This window comes from Phyllobates terribilis, unplaced genomic scaffold (genome assembly GCF_046119375.1).
Source record: "Phyllobates terribilis strain yellow unplaced genomic scaffold, ASM4611937v1 Scaffold_2__4_contigs__length_985480577, whole genome shotgun sequence".
NCBI classification, from domain to species: Eukaryota; Metazoa; Chordata; class Amphibia; order Anura; family Dendrobatidae; genus Phyllobates; species Phyllobates terribilis.
The window spans coordinates 927851833-927874874 of record NW_027362762.1 but is presented as its reverse complement, the minus strand read 5'-3'; the positions used below and the strand labels follow the sequence as shown (position 1 = coordinate 927874874).

General features: G+C 43.4%; 1 protein-coding gene across 3 annotated transcripts in view; it reads left to right on the top strand.

The window, feature by feature from the left end:
- The window catches only part of EVA1C (eva-1 homolog C), a 96018-nt gene that overhangs the window by 33011 nt on the left and 39965 nt on the right, over nucleotides 1-23042 (top strand). The window contains exon 1 of one of the 3 annotated variants that reach the window (XM_073668311.1): nucleotides 18705-18829. The exons of the other annotated variants lie outside the window; for them this stretch is intronic. The gene's annotated coding sequence lies outside the window, so the exon portion shown is untranslated. Of the gene's footprint in view, nucleotides 1-18704; nucleotides 18830-23042 lie in introns of those variants that run through there. 3 annotated transcript variants of the gene reach the window in all.

Here is a 23042-nt window from a genome sequence, read left to right as displayed (position 1 = left end):
CAGACAGACCAGCAGGGGAAGGATGCAGCAGAGGCGCACGGGCAGGCAGCAATTCCAGGACCTCCTGCCTGGCCCAAGTCATACCAGGCAGAGGGATGAAGCGGCAGGCAGCAGCATGGGGTTGCCTGGCAGTTTTTCGCTGTCTGACATGGATCGGGCCAGGGAGTCCGGATCTGTTAATCAAGGCCGTACATGGATGGCGGTGAGGACCGGAGCAGAGATGAGTGGAGGACGAGCGTCTGGGACATCAACACGGGCTCGGGTCACCCCTGGTGATGTGGAGGCCAGGGGCGCGGGCCCTGGCGCATGGAGGCGGGCGGATTGGACTTCGGTGGAGATCAAGGCGAAACAGGGAATCGTCAGGACTCGGGGCGTACGGCTGGCGGGGACACAGCACCCGTGCAGCTCGGTGAGTATGCATCTATGTATGGTTTGTCGCCCGCGGGGTCTTTAGCGGACGGGGTAGGGGATAGGCAGTTGGCGGGCCCCAGCGGGGGAAATGTTAGAGGAGGTAGTGGGTCGGATGTATGCGGGATTAGGGATATGTTGGTTAACATGTCGCGCATTCTGGCCAGATTAGAAGGCGGTGGGGCTAATCAAGTGGGGTCGTCACCAGCGGGGGCTTGGGTACATAGTCAAGTGGCGCTGTCACAGGAGGGGAGCGAATCGGCCAGGTCAGCGGCGGTGGCAGCCGGGATACCGTCTGGGGTGTCGGTGTGTGTGCAGACGGAAAAGGAGAAAGGGGATACCGTAAAACTGGATGATAGGGCGAAAGGGGAAGTATATGTGTGTTTTGAGGGGCCGTTAGGGGCGCATTTAAAAAAAGAGGTTAAGGAAAAAATTTGGCAGGATGAGTATGTGGAAATTTTTTCCCTTCTTCTGTTGGAAAAGTTTAACCTGGATAAGGGAAAAAAGGACGACAGTAAGAAAGAGGAGGAAGAAAAGCGCAGGTGGAGGTTGATTCCACAGACGTTTGTTAACTGGTTACAAGCTTTTGCAATAATGGCTAGCGTTATTGGGGAAAAGGCTCCTGATAATTGCTCGGGGCTGTTTTGCTACTTGGACGCCATTGGGGAGGCTCATAGGACTTATGGGGGTCAGGCATGGTTACGGTATGACGAGCAATTTCGTCAGAGGAAGGCAGTTCGCCCGGAGATTAGATGGGATCAAAAGGACATTGGATTGTGGCTGAAGGTTATGGCCCCAGTGAGGTATGGGCAGTCCTTTCACGGGAGCAAGAGTGGCGGGAACCAATCAGCAGGACATGGGGGAAACAGTTAGGGGGCACAAAGCACTAAGAAAGAAGCGGGAACTTGCTGGCAATTCAACGATGGCCATTGCAAATATGGGAGCTCCTGTAAATTTAAACATGTGTGCTCCCATTGTAGTGGAGGGTCACACGGAGCAACAAAATGTTTTAAAAATGGTAAGGAAAGCCGACAGTGGGTACCGGTCAAGGGGGTGACTCCAGTGAGGGTGCACGCGATGGCCCCCTTTCTAAGTAGGTATCCGGATCAGTTGAAGGCTAAGGTTATTTCGGACGTTTTTTTGGAAGGTTTTAGAATACCTCTTCCTGAGCACGAGGTCCCCGTTTCAGTAAAAAATTTGTTGTCTGCCTCCCTTCATCCTGATGTGGTCAGTGTGAAATTGGCTAAGGAAGTGGAGTTGGGCAGGATGGCAGGACCGTTTCAGGACTTACCTAATAGCAAAGTGATTATCTCGCCACTGGGGGTTGTGCCCAAAAAAGAGCGGAATAAGTTTCGGTTAATTCAGCATTTGTCGTACCCGAAGGGGCTCTCGGTGAACGATGGCATTGCACAAGAATTGTGTTCAGTTGAATATACTTCATTTGATGCTGCGGTGCAATGGGTACGGCGATATGGGTCAGGATCGTTGCTAGCAAAAACGGATATCGAGTCGGCTTTTAGGTTGCTGCCAGTTCACCCGGATAGTATCCCGTTGTTAGGTTGTTTTTGGAATGGGGCATATTACGTGGATAGGTGTTTGCCAATGGGTTGTGCAATTTCGTGTTCTTTGTTTGAAACGTTTAGTACATTTTTGGAATGGGTTGTGAAGGACCTGGCATCAGTTAAGTCAGTCATTCATTATTTGGATGATTTCTTGTTTATAGGCCCTCCGCAATCGTTGTTGTGTAGGAATTTATTAGGTACTATGGTGTGGGTGGCAGAGCATTTTGGCGTACCATTGGCTGAAGAAAAGACAGAAGGCCCTTGCACAACCATAAGTTTTTTGGGCATTGTAATTTATACAGAAAGGATGGAGTGTCGGTTACCGGAGGACAAATTGATTTTGCTCAAGCAGGAGGTTGAAAGAGTCGGGAGGCTGCGCAAGGTGACCCTGAGGGAGTTGCAATCGCTGTTAGGGAGACTGAATTTTGCATGCAGGATTATGCCAATGGGCAGAATATTTTGTCGCAGGTTGTCAGGCGCGACAGCAGGAGTGCGGGCCCCCCATCATTTTATTCGGCTAAATAGGGAACACAAGGAGGATCTAAAGGTTTGGAAGCTGTTTTTGGAAAGTTATAACGGCAGGTCATTAATCCAGCAGGAGTTCTTAAGCAGCTTTGATTGTGAGATATTTACGGATGCGGTAGGAGGTGCTGGTTATGGGGCCTATCGGAAAGGGAGGTGGAGTGTTGGAGTATGGCCGGGCGAGTGGACGGAGAAGGGTCTTACGAAGAATTTGGCTTTTTTGGAATTGTTTCCCATCGTTGTTGCGGTTACTATTTGGGGTGAGTGTTTTGCCAACAGGAGAATTCGGTTTCATTGCGACAACATGGGAGTGGTGTCTGTCATCAACAGCTTGTCTGCCTCGTCCCCGCCTGTGATTAGGCTGCTGAGGGAACTAGTTCTTTGTTGCCTTAACTTGAATGCTTGGATTACAGCGGTACATGTTCCAGGTGTGCAAAATACCATAGCAGATGCCTTGTCTCGTTTTCAGTGGGACCTTTTTCGGGCGCTAGCACCAGAGGCCGAGGACGCGGGACAGGAATGCCCTTCGCATTTGTGGCAGCTGGTTATGGAAGAGCAGGACGTTTAATACAGGTGTCCATTACAAGGCAGATTTGGGCATCATATGAGGCATCATGGCGAGTATGGCAAAGCTGGATTTTGCAGTGGGGTGGCGTGGAGAGTGAGGGAGATAGAGAGATGGCGGTGTTGTTTCTTGTGGGAAAGGCAGCGGAGAGCGGATGGTCTGTTTCAAAAGTTAGTAAATTTGTTGCAGGATTGGCATTCGGTTTTAGATTACAGGGGTTAAAAGATGTTACAAAATCGTTTTTAGTGAAACAAGCAATTAAGGGCTTTAGGAGGGGAAGTAAAGTGTTAGATAAACAAAGACCGGTGACTTTTAGTATTTAGAGCAGTTGGGTTTTGCGTTGGATAAGATCTGTTGTTCGGTTTTTGAAGCCACACTGTTTAGGTTGGCTTTTTCATGGGCGTTTTTCGGCGCACTAAGATTAGGTGAGTTGGTGGCACCAAGTAGGAATAAGGCTGGGGGTTTGTTTGCCGAGGACATGAACGGTCGGGACAGGTGCATTGAATTCTGGATCAGGAGGGGGAAGACGGATCAATTGGGCAGAGGAAAGCGAGTGGTATTGGGTGAAGTTGATGGATCATTTATGTGTCCTAGGAGATGTTTAATGGCTTATTGGCAAGTCTGGTCGGGACGTAAGGGCCCATTATTGTGTCATAAAAATGGTGAGTTTTTGTCTCGTTTTCAATTTATTGCAGTGTTTAAGAAAGGGATCATAGAATTGGGCCTTAGCCCTGAAGTATACGGGTCGCATTCGTTCAGAATCGGTGCGGCGTCAGAAGCGGACGATTTGGGTTTAAGCAAGGAGGTGATAAAGCGCATCGGGAGGTGGAGTTCAGATCGTTATCTGTCCTATGTACGGAATTAGGTGTGCAGGCTGATGTTCTATCTGGTCAGAAGTGAATACAATTCTTTGGTTGTCTTTTTGCAGGTGGCGTCCCGTTATTAGTCTGGATTCTCGGACACTCTTTCGTTCATTGGGGGGCGCTGCGGGCGGACGTGAGGCCGAACGGTAGGCAATTGGGTTTTAGCAGGGAGCAAGCGGTGGTTCGGTGGCTGGGTTTTCGAGGGATGGTATGGAGAAGGATGCTGTCTGAATTCCAAAAGGCGGCTCGTTTGGACCGGACGCCGGATATTTTGGTAGTGCATTTGGGGGGGAATGATTTGGGTCTCGGCCGGTTAGGGAATTGATGAGGGATATTCGGATTGATTTTTTAAGGTTGTGGACATCTTTTCCGGGGGTGTTAACGGTTTGGTCTGACATTGTACCGAGGAAAAAATGGAGGGAGGCTAGATCAGTGAAGGGCATTAACAGGGCACGAGTTAAGTTAAATAGGGCCATAGCAGCGTTTGTCGGTAGGAACGGGGGAATAAGTGTTCGGCATCTTGATCTTGAGGCAGGGGTTGGAGAATTTTGGGCTAAGGATGGTGTACATCTGAACGATGTTGGAATTGATTTGTGGACATTGGCTATACAGGAGGGGATTGAGAGGGCCATGGCGGTGTTGGGGCGCTCACAAGCCTGAGGTGGTCAGGGCTGTTCGTTTGTTGCGGGGGGTGGGGTTCTTGGAGTTGGCACAGAAGTGTCGGTGGAAAATTATTTGAATTTTACAGGCAGTGGTTTGATTAAGCGGGGTGATCTGGCATCTGGTTTTTGGGGCTCTGGACGGGGTTTTACCCTGGGAGCTTTTGGTGCCCTCGAGCTGGTGATGGACAGCTGAGGGTAACACGGTGGTTCGACTTCGGTTTAGTTTTGCCAGATCAATTTTTAACTCCAAGAACCCTCCCTTCTTATTTATTTCATAATAATGTATATATGTTAATGTTGTTTGTTAATAAAATGGCCGCTGTGGCCAAATTTATCCAAAGAAAATTACAGGTGCAGTGTTTTTATTTGTTAAAGTATGTAAGTGTGGTAAGATGGGGGTGGAGGCATATGAACAGTGGAACCCAGGTTGGCCGTATACGGTCAAGAGAACCAGTCGTTGTTGTGGTAAGGGAAAATGTCAGCCGGCAATAGTAGCTTAAGCAATAATAGTGGTAATGGCCGAGGAGGTATGCCTACGGGGTATGGTAAGTAAACCTATGTGCCTCTTGGAAAGTGTATCCTGCCGGTAGTGGTGTCACCACTACCGGCAGGATACACTTTCCAAGAGGCACATAGGTTTACTTACCATACCCCGTAGGTATAATTTATCCTGAGCTTCTCTCCAGTGACGGGGATAGATTCCCAGATATTAAGCAGTACATAGCAACTAGCTCTTCTGATGCCCCCGAGGAAAACCCCGTTGGGGTTGAAACATTGGGCAACTGTATACTGACCACGATTTGAACCAGTTGATATTGGAAAAATAAAGCATCTATTATTTTATCACCTATATGAGACTTTTCTATATTATTTGGTGTGCCGGAATCTTTTTTTTACATGGATGCATGTGTTGTATTCCTGGCACCCTTGTTTTCCAATAGTTGAGCTTGGTCTTTATTAATTATCAATTCAGGTTTGGCGGGGACCACCAAAGAGACAGCACTGCAATAACGGGAGGTTGACTCAATGCTTCTAATATTATTTCAGACTATTTTCTATCCTTTAGTTCATTTTTTGCTTTCCTAGACAATCTTTCAAAGCTTAAATTTGCAAAATTACTTTTGTAAATTGCAAGATATGAAACAGAATTAACCCCCTGAGGAAGCCAATGCGAAATGCGCATCTGGGTTGTAGATATACAATGGGACCCTGTCAGGAAAATATTAATGTCAGTAAAATAGTCTTCCATATTTGCCTGACATAGATGTTCACCCCCCTCCCTTACTCCCCTCACCACTTGTCAGCACTGGACTGTCCCCTTTTCCTCAGCACAAAAGCCCCAATTAACACACGCCTGATAAATAGCTTATGCAAACAATGCCAGCCAAGAAGTGTTATAACTTCGTTAGGAAGCAAGCATCTTGTCTCTGAAAGACGCAGGAGGTAATTAAAACGCAGGCTTGCACTAATTTGCGTGTAACCGTGAGGCTGTTTCCCGAGCATCAAAGGGAAATTTGCAGACACGCTGACTCCGAAACGAAAAATGAAATATTGTAAGGTCCATGCGTCCGACAATAATGGGACCTATATCTTTAGAGATAGAATCAACTAGAGAATGATAGAGATATTTTTCTGGCACTGAAAAACGCTACCTAGAGCTGTAGCGCAAAAACACCAGAATAGCAGACTGCAGCTATGCGATGTGTGGTCTCTAAATAAAAATAAAATCATATGGGAAAAAATGGCGTCGTTTGCAAGCTTCTGCAATCCACGAGCGGTGACTTATCGCAGAAGTTAGTGTTTTTAATAAAAATGTATAGGCTGGAGACTGGCCCACATGATGTCACTACAAGGGGCTTGTGGGCAGATCTCCCCTTAGGTATAAGAGAATCCATGGAGAAGACAGGAGCACTCATTGCCAGGGGGGAATAAGAATTATAAGCAACGGGTCCTGTTTAATAACAGCATAATTCAACTGGGGAGCCCCTCCTCCACCTATATTGAATCGTCTCCACGATCATATAGTGTAAATTATCTTCTTTTTACCCTGTTTATTTTATATAACTGCCTATGTATTTAATGACTCCTTTGTAACATCCTTGTATATATTTTTCCTAAACACTGCCTCCCTTTTGGATTAAATATAAAATGTAATAGTCCTGTTTCTTTTGTTCTGTAATCGTTCCCTTCCCCGAAGCCATATATGCTACCAAAACGCAGGTGTCTGGCCAGGCCTGTATTATATTTCAAACTCGGCCGGTGATGGCAGAGAATAATAATAATTGGGCTATCGCGAAGCTGACAGTGACCATATGGAGGGCGTTAAACACGGATTCCAGGCTTTGGAATCCCGAGGTGTGACGCCATACGCTCACTGGTCGCTTACCGATACCTACATAGAGAGTAATCGGGATCGCGTGCTCGTGACTACAGACGAAATACGGACAGCGTGACGGCAAAGGCGAGATATTGCGTGATCTCCCCGGTGTCGTCTCGCCTGTGTGTTGGAATTCCTGACAGACGCTGTCCCGCTTTTTCCACACCTGAGTCTTCATCTCTGATTTTATCATTATAGTTGTTCATGACACTTTCTGTAATACTCCATAACATACAATTTTTTTTAATTATAATTGGTGGATTTTTGACTCCATGCCCTCTTTGTAGGATATACTGTTTGTTAGGCTTCCCTCCCCAGTTCCTGTAATATACAAATAATGTGACCTGAGTGAATTGATGCTTTTATCCAGACATCATGACTCCAAGGATCTGCTTCGGGCTACCCTCTTATACCTCCTGATGAAGCTATATCAAGGATGGGGAAACGTGTCGAGGTCGCAGTGAATTGTATATGGGGTCTTTTATTTATAAGTTACTTACTGTATATTCTTGTTTGGTCGTATGAATTTGGGTTCACTGGCTGCTGGACCTAGGAGGGGTTTTCACTCAAGCTGATCCAGGTACCTTCTCAAACTAAGCGCTATTGGCACTTTATCTGTGATGTATATATTATTTGCACTGTCACTTTATTATGTGGTATCTCCTTGTGGCCCTTTTGGTGTGGTTTATGCACATGTATCGCATCTACATTTAATTACGTATGATCTATTTTTTTATTGCCACTCTGTCCATATTTATGGATATTCCGTCTTTTTGCTCTCACCAATTTATCCAGATTACTGGTGACTTTTTGTGAGTAAAGGGCTCACTAGGGTCCTCTGGGGTTAGATGACGGTGCACGGGGGCGTCAAATCTTGTGTGCTTTATTTAGGACGCCAACCTCCACAGTCAGGTAGGGCATTTCTTAGGGAAAGTATCAGGTCCTCCTTTTCCCCATATCCTGACTTATTATAGTTTCTCTGATATAGTAGTAGATGACCAAACACACCCAGGTGAACATTATTTGTATATTCCAGGAACTAGTGTGATATTTTGATTTAATTGTGATAAATAAAAATGATCTTTTATTGGGGGGGGACTCTCTGTATAGTTAGATTTTGGTCATATTCCTTACCTCATTATTTTACATTTGTTAGCCTGTTCCCCCTCCCTTCATATTGATAGGCTACTTTTTGGTCCATGGCCTTACAATTTTCTTTTTTTTTAATTGCTTAGTTCGGATGATATTGATTTTCCAAGATATGAAATAGGTTTTCCAGAGGTGTACCTAGGTTCTCCAGCACCCAGGGCAGAAATTCAGTTTGGCGCCCCTCCCATTCCCCCTACCCGCAAGCATATATGCGATTTGCACACTTGCAATCACATGCCAACTAGCTGTTCTCCCTAATTCTCTCAATGTTCAGTGAAAAACTGAGAAGCAGAAAGAGAACCTAGTTCTCACATGACCATAAATGTGAATCCTGACAGTGAGTATATTACACGCTGTTAGGATTGACATGCTGTAGGGTTTCATTTTATAATTTAAGGGCTTGTCCAGATTTGAGATGAAACTCTGCAGTTACTCTATGTGACTGCAGGCATCTGAATTCTTATAGCATATGCACTGCACACTTTTAGGATTCTCCCTTGCCGGTGGCAAGAGTGAACGGTCATGTGAGCACAAGTATGCAATTTGTATAGTTCTGACCACTTTCCGACTAGACATGTCCGGCCTTGCTCAATTCATTTTCATTGATTGAGGTCACACATGTCTAGTCGGCACGTGACAGCTGTATGTAAATCACATACTTACAGTTTTGTGACCTCCCACTCTCACTGCCGGTACCAGAGAATCTTGACAGCATGCAGTGCACGCTGTAAGACTTCAGAAGTCCACAGTCACATAATATGACTGCAGACTCATCACAAACTTGGACAACCCCTTTAATGCTCCTAACATAAATAAAAAAAATAGTAACCCTTAACTTGTCAGACGGAACAACACTTTATTAACAAAGCCTTGTATCACACAATCTTACAAGATATGGATTGTTACACATGTAGAGAATAAGAACCGATAACAGCACAAGAATCCGTTACCAGAACCACTAGCAGTACATAAATACATCACTATTGCCCCTATTAGTAGAGAAATGCAGCAGGGTGGCTCAGTGGTTAGCACTGCAGCCTTGCAGAACTAGGGTCCTGGGTTCAAATCCCACCAAGGACAACATCTGGAAGGAGTTTGTATGTTCTCCCTGTGTTTGCGTGGGTTTACTCTGGGTTCTCCGGTTTCCTCCCACACTCCAAAGACATCTTGATAGGGAATGTAGATTGTGAGCCCCAATGGGGACAGTGCCCATAATGTCTGTAAAGCGCTATGGAATGAATGGCGCTATATAAGTGAGTAAAATAAATACCGTAAATAAAAAATAAATACATCAACAGAACTACTAGCAGGACAGGAATTCATCATCAGAACCACCAGCAGTACAGAAATTCATCATCAGGACCACCAGCAGTACATAAATACATCTGTATAACTCCCATCAGTGCAGAAACACAGTATGAAAACCCTCATCAGTAGAGGAATACATCACAAGAACCACCATCAGTACACAAATACATCACTTTCCCGCTCCCTCCCTCCCCTTCCCCATACTGTGTTGGACAAGATGATGTTGCGGCCACTGATGATGAAGCGGCGACTGGTACCTACCAGAATGCATACATGGCCAGTAGTTATTTCCAGTGTGGCAGGCACCAGTCAATGCAGTATCACCAGCTCCACACATCTCCCAATATGGCAGTGAGAGGCGCTATAGAGACCCTTTATTGTAGGCCACAACATGATAATCTGGGTCATGACAAATATGAGTCATAAAATTGACATTCAGCCTGTAGATGACACTGTGGCTACAAAAGAGCCTGCAGATGTTCCTGTTTGTATATGGGGTGTGTTTTGTGAGTACACATTAGAAGGAATGAATGACATTAAATTCTCTTTAGTTCTTAGATAAACTATTTTTTTCAAAATTAAAGGGGTTTTCTAGTGAAGATAAATTATCATGTATCCATGGGACAGGTGATAATTTATAGATCGTTACTGGGACCCTCACCGATCAGCAGAACCAGGCACTATTATCCCCGATGGGGCACTTTGATTACTGAGGAGGTACTTTAATCCATGTTAGAATGGATTGACACACATGCCTGACCACCGCTCCATTAATTTCCTGTGGGAATACGGTGCACGGCACTTGGCGTTGTCTGGCAAGTCCATAGAGAATGAATGGGTCAGCGGTCGAGCATGTGCACTGCCGATCCATTTTAACGGGGCAAAAAGTGCCCCGTTCTGCTGATCAATGGGGGTCTTAGTGGTCAGACCCCCAGCGATGTATAAATTATCACCTGTTTATGGCCACAGTGTGAATACGCACCTACACATTATACTTATCAAAATAGTGTCAATTAGGTACCTTATGTTATTTACATGTACTACTACTATAGATTTATTTGCTTACTGCAGGGTATTTGCTCATTGTTTTTATTCTTGTTTTTTTACAATGTTGGACACTCACTCAAGAAATGTATAAAAGAACCCACTGACCTACAGGTAACCACGAGCTCCAATATGACCCCCCGAGCCATATTACATGCTGCAATCACAGATATAGAGAAGAGAGCAGAGTTTTGGTGCAAGCGTATTTTTTGTTTTTAGTCATTAATTGTTCCATACTATCACTGACGGACACAGATAGAAGAGACCCCTGTGCAAGAACAATATATGGACCCTTTACAGTCCAGAAGTTTATCATAATGCACAATTCCACCTGATTTGGAGGTAGTAGTGGGCCCCTTACCTCTTGGTCACAGGTTGCACCAATAATATGTCCGCCCCCGCTTACTATCTGCCCTACAGTCACAATTTCTGGATTTTCACGCTGAATCTCGCAATATATATTTTGGTAGACGACTATAAAAGAAATCGTGGTTGTGCTAGATGCTTCTTGCATTGAATGGAAAAACTTCAAGAAGTCCAGAATATGAGGGAACAATGTGAGGAAACGTAAAAGATCGCTAAATTGAGGAAAGGAAATTTTATATCCTTAGTTGGCAGTGATCGAGCGAGCGCTGGTGTGAGAATGAGAGGAGCGAAGGTGACAAGAAGGCACTCTACAGAAAATAGACCTGGCGAAGTCATCAGCATTGGAAAAGATGAGGGTGTGTGTGAGAACTGGAAATGTCAGGGGGCAGAGGAAGGGAGCAAAATTAGGTTTATAAATATGGAGGAAACTATCACCGTTAACGTAACCATCATCTCATAAGTGTAAGCATTTTAAGAGTATTTTCCGTCACTCCTACTGTTATAATCAGTGATGCAATAAATACAGATACGTTTAGGGACTTTGGAGTTAATAGAGAGGAGGTAACTGAATGGAGAGCAGCCACAAAAAGCTTCTCCTACTCTGGAGGACCAAGCATGTCACAGGCAAACAATTTTAATGGAGCGTTTGTAATACTTTGCTTCACCTGCTGGTGGCACTGCAGGGGAACTGAGCATTTATTATTGGGCTCCCCCACAGATTACTGCTGTTGTCTGAAGGTTTATGTATTGGGACTCACACTTATTGTTAAGAAACCCTTCTGAAAATTACATATAATTTAATTTATGGACATGTATGGTTTGATTTATTTGCCTGTGTGGTTTGGATGGGTTGTTACTGACATCTGGTGAGAATTTCATGTCAATAGCACCTTTAGAAATATATTTACGTAGAAAATTGGTTTGGAGCACTAATACAGCGGCTACAAATAGACTTGGCTGTGGTTTAGTGATCCTAAACCAAGTGACAGGACTCCTTTAAGGCCCAAAATAGGCAAAACTTCAAGGGGTTAATGAGGAGCAGGGGTGATGATTGCCTTTTTACAACTGATAATACATTAATTTCCGCCATCCTTGGAGCTCTTGCCGGCACATTTCTAATGAAGGTCGCTTTATCGAAATGCGTGTTGAGACGTCACTTGGTCATAACCTTAGTGATAGCTGGCAAGTGAATTACTGTCTCATTCAAGATCCTCCATCATCGGTGACCTTTACTAGTGTGATGCCACGTTTGGGAAGCCAAGCTGATGACATCGACAGTGGTGTGAAAAAGCGTCTGCCCCATCCTGATTTCTTATTCTTTTTCATGTTTGTCACACTTTAAATATTTCAGATCACAAAACAAATTTAAATATTAGGCAAAGATAACACAAGTAAACACAAAATGCAGTTTTTAAATGAAGGTCTTTATTATTAAAAGAAAAAGAAATCCAAACCTACAGGCGCCTGTGTGAAAAAGCGATTGTGCCTCCCCACTCCTCTTAAAACATAAATGAACTGTTGTTTATCACTTCTTTGGGAAGCTGAGTCCAATTTCCCTAGTCACACACAGGCCTGATTACTGCCACACCTGTTCTCAATCAAGAAATCACTTAAATAGGACCTGCCTGACAATGTGAAGCAGACCAAAAGATCCTCAAAAGATAGACAGCATGCTGCGATTAAAAGAAATTCAGGAACAAATGAGAAGCAAAGTAATTGAGATCTATCAGTCTGGAAAAGGTTATGAAGCCATTTCTAAAGCTTTGGGACTCAAGCGAACCACAGTGAGAGCTATTATCAACAAATGGCGAAAACATGGAACAGTTGTGAACCTTCCCAGGAGTGGCCAGCCGAGCAAAATTATTCCAAGAGTGCAGCGACGACTCATCCAAGAGGTCACAGAAGCCCTCACAACAGCATCCAAAGAACTGCAGGCCTCACTGGCCTCAGTTAAGGTCAGTGTTCATGACTCCACCATAAGAAAGAGACTGGGCAATAATGGCATGTATGGCAGAGTTCCAAGACGAAAATCACTGCTGAGCAAAAAGAACATAAAGGCTCGTCTCAGTTTTGCCAAAAACCTCTTGATGATCGCCCAGACTTTTGGAAGAATACTCTGTGGACTGACGAGACAAAAGTTTAACTTTTTGGAAGGTGTATGTCCCATTACATCCGGCGTAGAAGTAACGCTGCATTTCAGAAAAGGAACATCATACCAACAGTAAAATATGGTGGTGGTAGTGTGATGGTCTGGGGCTGTTTTGCTGCATCAGGACCTGGAAGACTTGTTGTGGTAAATGAGACCATAAATTCTGCTGTCTACCAAAAAATCCTGAAGGAGAATGTCCGGCCATCTATTCGTGACCTGAAGCTGGGTACCAGGGACCGAGGGTGAATCAGGAACATCAGTGGAGCTTTGGTTAAAAGAGGGCAGGAAAATAAATTAAAAGTGATGTAGAATTCTACATTTTTTTCAATCTTTTTATATAGATAAAAAATATAAAATATATTTCATTTTCCGTTGATACATTCTATTTGAGAAACTTTTGATTACATTTTTAATGTTTTTTTGTTCCCATTTTCTTCTGGTAGGTCTCCATTAAGTTACTACTTAAACACAAGAGAGTCAGAATAGTGAAATTGTGAGAAAATGTGATAAAGAGCAGATGTCCTTTCTCAGACATCAGTTTATTTTGTTATTTTCTGCATTGTTATTATGATGCAGATTCTCGTTTTGAAATAAATTCTTTCCATGATCTATTCGGATTCTCAGCTTGTTTGTGGGGGGCTGGTATTGTCTGGGGAGCCGTAGAGAACATGAGCACAGCTGCCCCCGCTGAGAAAGCCAACCTTTTATTCCATCCACAGTTGCACCCTAGGGGCTGAGTGTAAAATTGAAATTGGCAGGACAAACTGATCTTTGGAGATTCCTGGATTGATGGTCTAACCAAAATCCCACTTATGGATGTGCGGCATGTAGCAGTGATACACAAAGGATCCTTCCGGCTCTCACACAGATAAAACAGGGAGCAGTGTAACAGTACTTTACAAGTCCCTATATGCCTGTACATTGTGATGGGACCTATTGCTGGAAAACTGATGGTACAGATTACAATGTCATATTCCTTGGGTGGCCATCGGTTCACCACTCATAATTTCACACCAGGCAAGCTATGCAAAAGAGCCAGGACTACACCCAAGACGGTTGCAAATCCTCCAACTGGCCATCATGACTGCCTGGGCAAAATCACGTCAATGTCCACGAAAGCGTGAAATCGTCCTACTCTGTAGCTCACAATCCAACCATACCCAACGCTTCAATTTTCACACCACTGTATGTATATATATATATATATATATATATATATATATATATATATATATACAGTTGTGCTCAAAAGTTTACATACCCCGGCAGAATTTTTCCTTTCTTGACCTTGTTTGAGAGAATATGAAAGATAACAAAAAAACTTTTTCTACACTCATGGTTATTGGTTGGGTGAAGCCATTTATTGTCAAACTACTGTGTTTTCTCTTTTTAAATCTTAATGACAACCAAACCATCCAAATGACCCTGATCAAAAGTTCACATACCCCAGTTCTTAATACCGTGTATTGCCCCCTTTAGCATCAATGACAGCTTGAAGTCTTTTGTGGTAGTTGTGATGAGGTTCTTTATTTTCTCAGATGGTAAAGCTGCCCATTCTTCTTGGCAAAAAGCCTCCAGTTCCTGTAAATTCCTGGGCTGTCTAGCATGAACTGCGCACTTGAGATCTCCCCAGAGTATCTCAATGATATCGAGGTCAGGAGACTGAGATGGCCACTCCAGAACCTTCAATTTGTTCTGCTGTAGCCAATGACAGGTCGACTTGGCCTTGTGTTTTGGATCGTTGTCATGTTGGAACGTGCAAGTACGTCCCATGCGCAACTTCCAGGCTGATGAGAGCAAATTTGCCTCCAGTATTTGCTGATAACGTGCAGCAATGTGCTTTGGGATGCAAATAAAAACCCACAAATATCATCAGCTGAAATTCAGGACTCTCTTAAATCTAGCGGTGTGGCTGTTTCAAGATGAACAATAAGGAGGAACTTGAAGAAAAATGGGCTGCATGGTCGAGTCGCCAGAAGAAAGTCATTACTGCGCAAATGCCACAGAGTATCTCGCCTACAATACGCCAAACAGCATAGAGACAGGCCTCAAAACTTCTGGAACAAGGTAATTTGGAGTGATGAGACCAAAATTTATTTTTTTTGCCATAACAATAAACATTACATTTGGAGAGAGGTCAACAAGGCCTATGATGAAAGGAACACTATTCCTGCTGTAATGCACGGAGGTGGATCGCTGATGTTTTGGGGATGTGTGAGCTACAAAGGCACAGGAAACTTGGTAAAAGTTGAAGGAAAGATGAATGGAGCACGTTATCAGCAAATACTGGAGGCAAATTTGCACTCATCAGCCCGGAAGCTGCGCATGGGACGTACTTGGACGTTCCAACATGACAACGATCCAAAACACAAGGCCAAGTCGACCTGTCATTGGCTACAGCATGTTGTGGAGGCCAGCTATAAAGTTTAGTCCATAGTGTTACATGTGTCACCTTTGTCAAGCTTTGTATTGGAAGTGTTATCTTTCATTGTAATCCTTACCTCTGAATATTTAGGGAATTTTGCTTCCATCCAGTCCATTTAAAACAGTCATGATAATGTGTCCAGATACGATCTCTAGGATAGGAGAAGGAGATGGACGGCTTTCCTGCTCTGCTGTCAATATCCCATGAAGGATAACGGAGAATAATTAAGATAAAACATTTGTTTATTCTGTGGTGTGGATCTACGCGTTTCCAGGTACTCGAACCTCGTCCTCAGGAGGCGACTACATGTTCCACACCACAGAATAAACAGATGTCTTAGTCTCTAATGATCTACTAACAGCTAAATCTAATGATCACTACTCCCTGCTGATTCTCCTGGATCTCTCTGCAGCATTCGACACTGTGGATCACCAGCTCCTCCTCACTATGCTCCGCACTATTGGCCTCAAGGACACTGTTCTCTCCTGGTTCTCCTCCTATCTCTCTGACCGCTCCTCCTCCTCTCTACTTCCCCTTACTGTCGGGGTTCTTCAAGGATCAGTCCTAGGCCCCCTTCTTTTCTCCTTATACACCGCTCCTATTGGACAAACAATCAGCAGATTCGGTTTTCAGTACCATCTCTATGCTGATGACACCCAATTATACACCTCTGCTCCGGACATCACCCCTGCATTACTACAAAAGACCAGTGATTGTCTTTCTGCTGTGTCTAACATTATGTCCTCCCTCTGCCTAAAACTGAATCTGTCAAAAACTGAACTACTCGTATTTCCTCCCTCCACCAACCTACCTGTGCCCGATATTGCCATTTCCGTTTGTGGCTCAACCATTACTCCCCAGCAACAAGCCCGCTGTCTTGGGGTCATTTTTGACTCAGATCTTTCCTTCACTCCTCACATCAAATCACTCGCTCGTTCATGTCATCTACACCTCAAAAACATCTCAAGAATCAGGACTTTTCTCACTTTTGACTCGGCAAAAACTCTTACTGTCGCTCTTATTCATTCTCGTCTGGACTACTGCAATGCTCTACTTATCGGTCTCCCTCTTACTCAACTCTCCCCTCTCCAATCCGTCCTTAACGCAGCAGCCAGGATCATATTCCTCGCCAACCGCTACACCGATGCCTCTTCCCTCTGCCAGTCATTGCATTGGTTACCCATCCAATATAGAGTTCAATTTAAACTTATCACTCTCACCCATAAAGCGCTCCATGCTTCAGTACCCCCCTACAACTCCTCCCTTGTCTCAGTCTACCACCCTACACGTGCCCTCCGTTCTGCCAGTGATTTAAAACTAAAATACTCCATAATCCGAACTTCCCACTCCCGTCTCCAAGATTTCTCGCGTGCTGCGCCAATTCTTTGGAATGCACTACCCAGGACAGTTCGATTAATTCCCAATACCCACAGTTTCAAGCGGACCCTAAAAACCCATTTGTTTAGACTGGCGTATCGCCTCCACACACTATCTGTCAGTCCCAGTCTTCCCCCATATTAAAATCTTCTTCAATTTCAGGTTCATACCAACCGTGCACATAATAGCCTCGGTCAGGACGGTACACATACTGGCTGGCGACCAGTCCATGTATTATTATTTATCCTATTTAGTATATCAAGGCTGCATTATACAATATATGTACATTCTAGCTTTTGTGTCTCCCCCGTTTCCTCATAGACTGTAAGCTCGCGAGCAGGGCCCTCACTCCTTTCGATATGAGATATGCTTATTCTGTATTGTCTGTATAAGTCCCCCATTAAATTTGTAAAGTGCTGCGGAATATGTTGGCGCTATAAAAAATAAAAATTATTATTATTATGTTTTTATCTTATTGATTCTCCATTATCCTTTGTGGGATATTGACAGCAGCGCAGGAAAGTCATCCATCTCCTTCTATTATCCTAATGGTCTATCACCCACAGTCTGCAGCACCTGTTCAAGCGTATTCATTGTTGCAATTGCAACAAAAACAAGGTGAGCTTACACCCCCTTTTTATTCACCTTTTGTATCACCCTATTTCTGCTGTTGCTTCCTAGTTTCTTCACAGACACAATCTCTGTAAGAGCATGCCCACTCTGGAGAGATATTGTTTTTACTCCTAACCTGATCGTAACCTACGAGGAATTGTCAAAGGATCTGGGAATGTTTAGCTTGCAAAAAAGAAGACTTAGAGGAGACCTAATAGCTGTCAACAAATATCTGAAGGGATGTCACACTGTATGTAGAGGGATCATCCTTATTCTCAATTGCACATGGAAATACGAGAAGCAATGGGATGAAAGTGAAACAGAGAAGATACAGATTACAGACATTAGAAAAAACTTTTGTCTAAATCTGTCTGAGATGGTTTAGTGAGTCCTGCATTGAGCAGGGGGTTGGACACGATGACCCTGGAGGTCCCCTCCAACTCTAACATTCTATGATTCTATGATCAGATAAATCTATATAATAAGGTTTTCTAATGTTACCTTTAACGGAGTGTTCTAGTCTACTGTCTTCAGGAGCGCATTGCCCTGAAGACAGGAAGTCGGGAGGCTGTGGAGCATTGCCTCCTGAAGATTGACAGCTTGGACCAGTGGCATTGCTGCACTGCTGGTCCGAACTGAGCGCCCTCCCAGGCTACTAGAAAAGGTAACTTTACCTCTACAGCATCAAAGAAGAGCAGGGACACTGAACCTGGCTGGATTCAGCAATCTGGCCACCTTTAGAGCAATGCTTATACACTCTAAGGCCACGTTCACACATTCAGTATTTTGGTCAGTATTTTACATCAGTATTCGTAAGCCAGAACTAGGAGTGGGTGTAATATGCAGAAGTGGTGACGTGTTTCTATTATACTTTTCCTCTGATTATTCCACTCCAGGTTTTGGCTTATGAATACTAATGTAAAATACTGACTAAATACTGAACATGTGAACATGGCCTAAAGGTAGGTGCACAAGACCATTTTCTCTATATCCGAGAAAAACGGTCTATCATTCACACGACATTTACAGTTCCCTATGCTACAGAATTGTAATGTATCCAGAAAAATTTGACACCATACTGTTGGTCCGGTATCCTAAACAATGAGCTGTAAACTATAAAACTAAAAATCCCCTCCATTCTTGAGCATCTTTAGACAACCCTGTTAAGATTTACAGACTTCGGAAAAAAAAAGTAGGAACAGTTTGTGTAGAATTACCTCCCAGCACACGGATGCACCCAGTACAACAAAGGCCGCTCTGAACAAGTACAAATAAAGCAGGAACATTCTTTTATTGAAGATTTCCGTGTGACGTCAGGTCGCAGGCAGCTGTTTACACACCAGGGAAATCAGCCTGTAAGTTATGTCAGACATGGCCGTCTGGAGGTTTGTTGTGACTTGATGAAAGCGACGTGGAATAGGAGACAATGAGTTTCAGTAGGTAGGTGGCTTCTCTGTCTTCCTTTCGTCATTTACAAGTCATATACAGTAGAATTCCTTTTAATACAAAACACCTAATCCCAGATAATTCAGGCAAAAAAATCTTGAATCGTATTTTCTGTCCTATTTCAGTGAAATCTAATGTCACGGGTGTGTCAGGTGTGACAGTCTTTCTGGATCCAGATGTAGAGGTCATTGCGCTTGGCTCTGCAGGCACCTTCTTGATCTTTGCATCTCTGTAGTGTAGTGATATCCTTCTCCCTCTAGGATCTAGCAGTGACCTCTACCTTCTGCTGCTAATTGACACACCCTTGCTGGATGTTTAAATACCTTCAGTCTCTCCAGAGAGTCGCCGGTGATAGCTCTATTTTCCTCTGTTCAGGCTTGAAGCACTAGTATTCAGCTAGTGTCTTCTTGGAGTTCCCTTGGAGGATAGTTGTGTGATCTCTCTGGTGCCTTCTCAAGCTAAGTGTATTCCCTTGCCTGTTTACCTGTTCATCTTTAGTTGCAGAGGGGGCTGACTAGTGCGCACCCCGTCCCCTCCCTATCCAGGGCCTATCACTAGGGGCAGTCAGGGATTCAGTTTCCTGCTCAGCGATAGGTGCGGAACCTATTTAGGGATGTTAGAGGAGTCAGGGTGTTGTCAAATCTGCCTAGGGGTCTCCACTCCCCCTTTCCCTAGTGTTTGGGCTTCCTCAACCTCTTCCCGTTGTTGTGCACTTAGTCCTTCCCTCACCTTGCGTGACATCTAATGGTCTGGCAAAGCTGATAATCTGACATTATTCTAGTTTTTAATTTGATTATTGGAGTTATTTCTATATTTGGATTTTCCAGGGAAATTGAAAGGTTATTATAAATATAAATGATCTTTATAATGACAGGAGAGCCAAATCCTCTGCTTCCCTTCATGCAGATGTGGAGCACATGATAAAATTTCTTCTACCTGCAGCCAACACTAGGGGGAGCTCTCTGTATACAGATGTATACATATCCAATTAAATTCAATTAGAGCAATAGACATTCTAGCCAACTTCTAGGAGACTACTTGAAAAAGTGAATACCATCCAGACTCCCGGAAGGAAGTGTCAGATCTCTAAGTTTCCCAAAGCTCATTTATAGAGTGTGGCGAGAAAGGAAAGTGGAATGTAAGATGCTCGGGAGGTATGGATTGCAAAAAGGACATGGTCATGTGGAAACATTTTTGCATTGCCTCGTCTAGTTGGGTCTGTCTTCTAGAACCTTTTGCCATTGCAATGAATGGTTCATAGAAGTGTGTTCTCCTTTATGTCATCCTGTTAGGGATAAGCCCATGAAAACATCCTCTTAAAGGTAAGCAGGGGTATAAACTAGACCCCAAGGCAAGAATACATTCTTGTAAGCAGGGCTGGATTTAGGAGTGTAGAACATGAAAAAAGCATATACAGAATGGGAGGAATAGAGCTAAGCAACAGTACATGTGAAAAAGACTTAGGTATACTAATAGATCATAGACTGAACATGAGTCAACAGTGTGATGCAGCAGCAAAAAAGGCAAATACAATTCTGGGATGTATTAACAGAAGCATACAGTCTAGATCACGTGAAGTCATTATCGGTCTTTACTCCTCTTTGGTCAGACCTCTTCTGGAATACTGTGTACAGTTTTGGGCACCACATTTTAAAAAAGACATAGACAAACTGGAGCAAGTTCAGAGAAGAGCGACCAGAATGGTGACTGGTCTGCAAACCATGTCCTATGAGGAACGGTTGCAGGATTTGGGAATGTTTAGCTTGCAAAAAAGAAGACTGAGAGGAGACTTAATAGCTGTCTACAAATATGTCAAGGGCTGTCACATTGTAGAAGGATCATCTTTATTCTCATTTGCACAAGGAAAGACTAGAAGCAATGGGATGAAACTAAATGGGAGGAGACACAGATTAGATATTAGAAAAAACTTTTTGACAGTTAGGGTGATTAATGAGTGGAACAGGCGGCCACGAGAGGTGGTGAGTTCCCCTTCAATGGACGTCTTCAAACAGAGGCTGGACAGACATCTGTCTGAGATGATCTAGTGAATCCTGCTTTGAGCAGGGGGTTGGACCAGATGACCCAGGAGGTCCCTTCCAACTCTACCATTCTATGATTCTATGATTCTATGACTGCATAGAGAGACTGCAGACTTTTATCAGAAGTCCAACGCTAAAATAATTACAAAAACAACTATATGTTTGGTATTTCCGTAATCGTATTTTTCACCGTACAATGACTGCCATAAAAACGACATTGCCCACATGACCTCCAGATGGAGACTGAAGGCTGGAATGAAGCAATGGAGGATGAAATGAAGGTCTGGCTTCTTCATCGATGATCGCTTTTGTCTTGGATGCATCGATAGCCGGATATTGGTCTCAAGATCATGTTGGCAACACCATGAAGAGGCAGAGAAATATCACACTGGTCCTACTTCTGGTGTGGTGTAACATAATGTACTCTAGCCAGAACCCTCTAGTCTTCATTCCAGATACATTAACAGCTTGGCGTTACATTGTTATGGTCTTGGAACCAGTGGTACGGCCATTTCTCCAAAGTGTCCCAGGAGCCATTTCTATGATTCTATGTGCAGACGCAACGGGTACATCAGCCTTGTGCCATGCTGAAAGAGGGCACGTCGTATGGCCTGATGCCCAATGTTTGGTACCATAATGAATCTCAATATTACTCGTACCACAGTATTATTAAGACATTGTGTAATGTTGTTATTAGATTCCTTTCTTCTATTTGGTCACGGTATGTTTGTACTATACAAGCACTTTATGGTGGTATTTACATATTATATGACACCATATTACAGTACATAGTTAATACAGTAAAAAAGACAAATGTCTATGGGAAAAGACAAAGGGAAGGAGCACATGCAGAACTACAATGCATCGTCCAGTCCACCCCAAAAGCGCTAATTTTTGCTTCCTGAACCAAATTTTTGATCTACTAGACCAAAAATTCAGAACAGACTTTTAACCATTTACGTAAGCATTTCTGATATTTTCATCTTAGAAAGCATCAAAGCCTTTACGGCGTACAATTTCAGTATTGTCACTGTATAACATTGTTTTGTTTTTCTGCTACTGCATGGAAGAGTTGATAATCCAACATATGACACTTTTATGTGAGCACCATACAGTATGACAGCTATAAAGTTATTTGCAGCATTTTTGTCTGCACCACAAACCGGAGTGGTGGTAGGAAAAATGCTGCTTATAATATGCACATTTTTACATGGAGGTTTTTGTTTTTGTAGCATTTTTTTTCCTTTTGTTTGAATGGGTAAAAAATGCTGCAATGAACGGCCCAAAAAAAGCGCCTGGGGCTCAATAAACGCAAGGGAAAAAATCAAGTGTGTGTGCATGACATTTTTGAAATCTCCTTCACTTTGCCGGTACTGTAAAACACAGCATTTTTTGATGCAGAAAAGAAAAAGCAGCAAAAATGACACATGTGAACACACCCTAATAATTAGGACCTGTTTGAAATGGTTATTGTTCATATATCATGAGGGGGGCAACAATAAAGGGTTCCACACAGGACACCATCCAATGTATCATCCTGCCTAAAAAGATCCAGTCTTGCCGGGCAGAGATCAGATGAGTTCATGCAGCTCTTATGTCCGGCTCTTATAAAAGCATTATATATTATAATTATTTGTACTTTGGTTATAGTTTAAATGAAAAAAAAAAAATACAATTTCTCCATTTTTAATGACAATCACCGGTCTTGATAAATAAAATGTGGACTGTGCTGTATGGATTATTACAAAAGTTAAATGGAAAGTTTGGAAAAGTTTGGAAACTTTAGGAATTAAAAAACTTCAGTTTCGACAAAGCAGAAACTTTGAAGTTATAATGCAATTAGTTGGAAAAAAAAAAGATGTTGACACAGGAATTCCACCTACATGGGATTGCTTAGGGTGTGTAACCAGTCAGCCATAGACCTCCATATCTGGACTAGTATGAGGATGGGACTGGTGATTCACTCTGGACAGGGGATCCTGGCTCCACTTGGCTCACAATCTGTAAATCACCGGCATTTTGACATCTCTGAATGCATCATCACACCTTCTTGAAAAGCTAATTGGGCCGTACCATAACATGAAATACCAGCGTATGCTCTCACTGCATACCTCATAAGATGGGGGCTCGTAGATAGCGGCAACAACACAGATCTTACAAATTCTTCA